Source organism: Mirounga leonina, unplaced genomic scaffold (assembly GCF_011800145.1).
Source record: "Mirounga leonina isolate KUSES-001 unplaced genomic scaffold, KU_Mleo_1.0 Mir_53, whole genome shotgun sequence".
Lineage (NCBI taxonomy): Eukaryota > Metazoa > Chordata > Mammalia > Carnivora > Phocidae > Mirounga > Mirounga leonina.
In genome coordinates, this window is record NW_023270807.1 from 68,758,101 (window position 1) to 68,764,007 (window position 5,907).

The 5,907-nt window shown below is 38.6% G+C and overlaps 1 non-coding gene across 1 annotated transcript; it reads right to left on the bottom strand.

The window, feature by feature from the left end:
* Nucleotides 1–5,166: 5,166 nt before the first annotated feature.
* Nucleotides 5,167–5,268, bottom strand: LOC118001677. The gene has a single exon (XR_004676786.1). It is a non-coding gene; the product is annotated as a U6 spliceosomal RNA (small nuclear RNA).
* Between the last annotated feature and the right edge of the window lie 639 nt (nucleotides 5,269–5,907).

Here is a 5,907-nt window from a genome sequence, read left to right on the forward strand (position 1 = left end):
AATTGGGGATAGTACCTTACTTTAGCGTAGCCTGGGATTGTGTGCTTCTAAATTGTCACTTGTAAAAGTAATTCACAAAGTGGAGACATTTTGAGTGATTTCTTGGGCTGTCTCAGAAGTACACAAGGTGTACTTCACACTTCATAGTCTCACTCTGATTAATAAAGAAAGTGCACAATATCGGGGGCAGGGAGTTATTCTTCTGGAAACTCCAACAGATTATACTAATATTTATAGCCTTTATAAGAAAGGAAGGGAGGGAGGGAGGGAGAGGGGGAGGAAAGAAAGGAGGAAATGTCTTCTTTCAATCACTTTCAGTTTGGAGCGTGATATGAAGTGTTCTCAATTGACAGTCCTTGTCTGGATGTCCATTTCTAAACTTTTCTAAGCTCAGGCTTGAAATGCTGAGAGCATCCCCAAGGCTTACTCATCTTTCATTGAGCCTGGAACTTGAGGTATCTGTATGAAAGCCAAGTTCTGAGTAAACCTGAGACTATTTACAGTTTCAGGTGGGAATCAGGTGCTATTCAAGACTAATAGACTATGTATTTAATGGTACTTGAATTATGAGGCATTTAGGAGTGAGGGGAGCCCCACTGCTGGAAACTGAACTTGACGAGCACCCCATTTAGCTTTGTACATCTCCCACTGAGAACCCAGCCCCCTGACTTAACTAACACACAGTGGATACTCAATAAATGTCTGTGTGCCATGTAGAAATACTACTGACTATAACTTGAGACATACTTTCAGGCTTCTAGAGTTAAAAATTGACAGTCTCACCTGAAGAGCCAGAGCAATCTTGAGAGAGAAGAATGAAGCTGGAGGCATCACAGTCCCTGATCTAACTATATTACAAAGATATAGTAATCAAAACAGTACAGTATTGGCATAAAAACAGACACATAGATGAATGGAGGAGAAGAGAGAGTCCAGAAAGAAACTCATGCACATATAGCCAACTAATTTATAAGAAAGGAGCCAAGAATACACAATGAGGAAAGGATAGTCTCTTTAATAAATGGTACTGGGAAAACTGGACAGCCACATGCAACAGAGTGAAATTGGACCCCTATCTTACACTATACACAAAAATTAACTCAAAATGGATTTAAAGACTTGAATGTAAGACCTGAAGTCGTAAAACTCTAGAAGAAAACATAGGCGGTAAGCTCCTTGACATCGGTCTTGGCAATGACTTCTTAAGTCTGACACCAAAAGCAAAAACAAGCAAGTAGGACTACAGCGAACTAAAAAGCTTCAGCACAGCAAAGGCAACCTACTGAAAGGGAGAAAATGATTGCAAATCAAATATCCAATAAGGGGCTACTATCCAAAATATATGAAGAACTTACAACTCAATCACAAAAAAACAAACAATCTAATTAAAAAATGGGCAAACAATCTGAACAGACATTTTTCCAAAGAAGACAAACAGATGGCCAACAAACACACGAAAAGATGCTTAATATCATTAATCATCAGGCAAATGCAAATCAAAACCACAATGAGATCTCACCTCACACTTACTAGAACATCTATTAGCAAAAAGACAAGACATAGCAAGTGTTGGCAAGGATGCAGCAATTTCACTTTTAGGTATTTATCCTAAGAAAATGAAAACACAATTTGAAAAGATAGATGCACCCCCATGTTCGCTGAAGCATTATTTACAATAGCAATATATGGAAACAACCTAAGTGTTCATTGATAAATGAATGAATAAGGCAGATGTGAATATTATTCATGCATTAAAAGGGAACATTATTCGGGGTGCCCAGGTGGCTCAGTCGTTAAGCGTCTGCCTTCAGCTCAGGTCATGATCCCAGGGTCCTAGGATCAGGCCCTGCATCAGGCTCCCTGCTCAGCAGGAAGCCTGCTTCTCCCTCTCCCACTCCCTCTGCTGTGTTTCCTCTCTCTCGTCTCTCTCTCTCTCTCTGTCAAATAAATAAATAAAATCTTTAAAAAATAAATTAATTAAATAAAAGGGAATATTACTCATCCGTAAAAAAGAATAAAATCCTGCCATTTACAGCAACATGGATAGACCTCAAGGGCATTATGCTAAGAGAAAACTGAAATAAGTCAGACAAAGACAAGTGTCATATGATCTCTCTTTTATATAGAATCAAAAAATAAAAATAAAACACAAACTCATAGATACAGAGAACAGATGAAGGTTGTAAGAAGCTAGGAATAGAGGGTGGGAGAAATGGGCAAACTGTTGTGGCTTTCTAGTTTAAATAAATTGTATAAAAATTAAAAAATAAAAAGACCCCATCTATAAGAAATAAAGTAAAATAGTTATGAGGGTATAGAGCATGACAACTATTGTTAATAATGTTGTATTGCATATTTGAAAGTTGCTGAGAGAGTAAATCTTAAAAGGTCCCACCACAAGAAAAAAAAAGCTGTAACTACGTATGGTGATTGATGTTAACTAGACTTATGTGATGACCATTCATAATATATACAAATGTTGAATCATTATGTTATGAGGTCATAAAACTCTGAAACTAGTATAATATGTATATATGTAATATGTCAATTACACCACAGTTAAAAAAATTTTTGACAGTTCCTTCTTCATCCCCTCCTCTTCCAAACGCATCCCTTAAGGTGGTATTTTGCTCTGCTAGGAGAAACTTCATGAACTCTGTGTATGTGTGTATTTAAGTATGTGTTTCCTTCACTGCACAACTGCTGTTCCTAGACACAAACTGAGGGAGAGAGAGCCAGCTGAGATTTTCTGAGATTAAGACCAAAAGGCCTATAGTGGTGGGCACAGAAGTCAGGCGTGGCCTTGCTCCCCCTAAAAATTAAGTATCTCTACCTTACAATGTGGGGATGGTGCTCTCAAGTTCAAGATGTTATGAAAAAGCAGGAAAAATTACTGTACTCATACTGCCTGGCTTTAAAAAAAAAAGTAAGACCTGATCAAACTGAGGTTAGCTCTGTCTCAACTATTGGTAGCCTTTAACCCACTAGTAGAAGCAGAGCGGTTGATGAAGATGTTAAGTCTGAAAAAAACAGAAAGGCGAAGTCAAGGTGGAGGTTCAGAACTTCTTTGAGTCCTTTTAGAGAGAGGTTATCAAGATTTGCATAGGGAACAATAAGAAAGTGCTTAAGGGCAATCTTAGTCAATTAGAATCTGTTTTTCTAAGATTAGAATTTGACATTTTTGATTCTAGTATAATTAAAATTATCTATAACACCCTGCAAGTTGAATACAGGAAAATACTAAACACTAAACATAAAACTAAGTCCTTGGGAGAAAGAAGAGAAGGAACCTGGGAAAACAGACCACAGAAAGTAGAGTTTATCCAACCCCTCAATTTACGATTGAGGAAATTGAGTCTAAGACAGTTTAAACAAATTAGTATCTGGGATCAGACTGGTGACAAACGAAAGGAATTTCCAACGAAGGTGACATGAGGTCTAGCAGAGGTATTTTGGGCAGGCAGAAATTCCAATGTTCTTCATAACAAGCTGTGTTTATACACACCCCAGTGTAGCTGTTTTTAGAGATACACACAGTATGCAAATATATCTTAAAATTCTCAAGCCAACCTTAAATGCTATCATGCACATAATATGGGGAGGGATAATGTTCCCAGTCACGGCATTCCTTAGGTTTGCTAAGGTTATTTGTGCTAAGCAGACAGACTGCCTTGGCAAAAATAAGGCAATTATCTGTATAGGTCAAGAAAAGGTTGACCCAAACTATCCTAATACAGTAATTGCCTCTATTTTCCACTTTACTGCCATATATTCTTTTGAAATTCCTGGAACAGTCTGTGCTGCTCTTCCGATATCACACGCGCGGGCACACACACGCACGCATGCCGTGAAGCCAGATCTCTCTCTCCTCCTGAGCAAAGAAAAACAGAAGAAATGCTTGATTCTATGGTTAACCCATGAAGGGAGTGTCTCCATTTCCATTAGGATCTTCTTGCTTGCTGTTTCCCAGAGTGCCTGGCTTCCAGTGTACCAGTCGCTGACACAAGGCAAGTTGCCCCTCCCACTAAGATGAAAGTAAATCCAAAGTTCGGAGAGAGAACAAGAACGGGAGGTGGAAAGGTAGAGGTATGATACTGTCTAAGGTACTGTAATTAGTGCTGTGAGCTGAAACAGCTTCCTGGGTGTGATTATCAGCTCAATGTGGCTTGTTTGGAGAAGTAATTAAGATACTATTTACGTAGGCTCCTAAGTGAAGCTTGAGTGTCTCTCTTGGTCCTTTGAGTAAAAAGATGTCTCTGTGTTTTCTTCCAAATAAAGCTATATTGCAGCTAAACAATTTATCTTGTCTCCCAACAAAGCTTCTGAATCTAATTCCTGCTATATCTTCCTAAAATACAGTGAACTAACTACAAGGAAGGAAAAACTCAACTATCCCCACATGCTTGAACTCAGTTTGGGCTGTTACATTATTGACTAATCTAACTTGAACTGTTAAGCAAGGGAATGGCGTAACTCTTTGGTATTTAAACTCTAAATTATTTCTGAGCTGATTTTTCCAACTCAGCTGTATTTGTAGACATCAGCATGTCAACTTAGTGAAGTCATAAGTGCCTCTCTAGGAAAGTGATGTGCTCTCCATTCCCTTCATGGGGAATGGGAAGTATCAGAATCTCCAGTAGGGAATCTGTACTTACTATTAGCAGTCACCCTTGTCTTGAATATCTCCTCAGTGTAGATTAGCAGGGTAAATATATAAGAACCCAAAGAAATACACAACTATCTGTGTAGAAATACACAACCCAAAGAAATACACTATAAAATGTGTCTTCTCCCTCAATTTAATTGGGAAAACAAGGCATGTCCATAAAAAAAGATAAGAACAGTAATAACACAATGCAAGGTAACAAACCTCAAAGTGCTACAGACCATAAGAGTTACAGGTGTTCACAAAGCAATAAATCAGAAGTTACCAAGGGCTGAAGAGGTGACATTTTTTTTTCTTTTTTTTTTTTTGCCTTGATCAGGGAAGCCCTAAGCAAGGTTTCCCAAATTTTTTTTAAACATTTGTTCCAGCTTCCACAACATTCAATTCCCATCCCTTGTGACTCAACTGATCCAGGCCAGGTAGGGGTCCAGGGGTGAGAGTGCATTCCAAAGTAGCATAAAGATAGAAAGAAATTACCCTCGATTTCTGAATGTCATCTCAAACTTACATGATTATTTTTTGCGTGCCATCCTTGCGCAGAGGCCATGCTAATCTTCTCTATATCGTTCCAATTTTAGTATATGTGCTGCCGAAGTGAGCACTACATGATTATTTTTTAAAGGGTTTCTCTTCAGTCTACCTTGGGAAGGAAGGCAGCCACCTTGAGGTTCTTTTCCCCCACTGTAGTTTTCAGCAGATCCTATATGGGGGTCCTCTCTAGGAATGAGTAAAAGTCACATGAACTGGTGAGTAAGGGACAGGCAAAACTAGGTAGGAAGAGACAGGTAGGGGGCTAGGTGACTAGGCTACACAGGAGGCTGGCTATGTAACCAGGCTCACAGAAATCTCAGATGTGAAGAAAGAGAAGGGAACATAACAAATCCCCCTTGTTTTTTCTAAATATGGATGTGATACTCACCTGATAGTTATAAATCTATCTTGTTAGCTTTAAATATAAACAGGATATCTTCATGATATTTACAAATCCACCTTGTTTGTGGTAAATGTTATAGATAAGGTATTTACCAAGTTCCCTGGTCAGTTTTCTATAAAAGACCAACCATAAAAGCCCTCGGTGGCCACCCATTCCAGTTGCCTCTCACTTTAGAGAGCTTTTTTCCTTTCCTTTCCTTTCTGTTCTAACCTTCAGTTAATAAATTTTCATTTCACTTCACCCTTTTGTGTTTTTGAGATTCATTCTTCAATTCCATGAGATAAGAACCCTGCAACACTGGGACCCC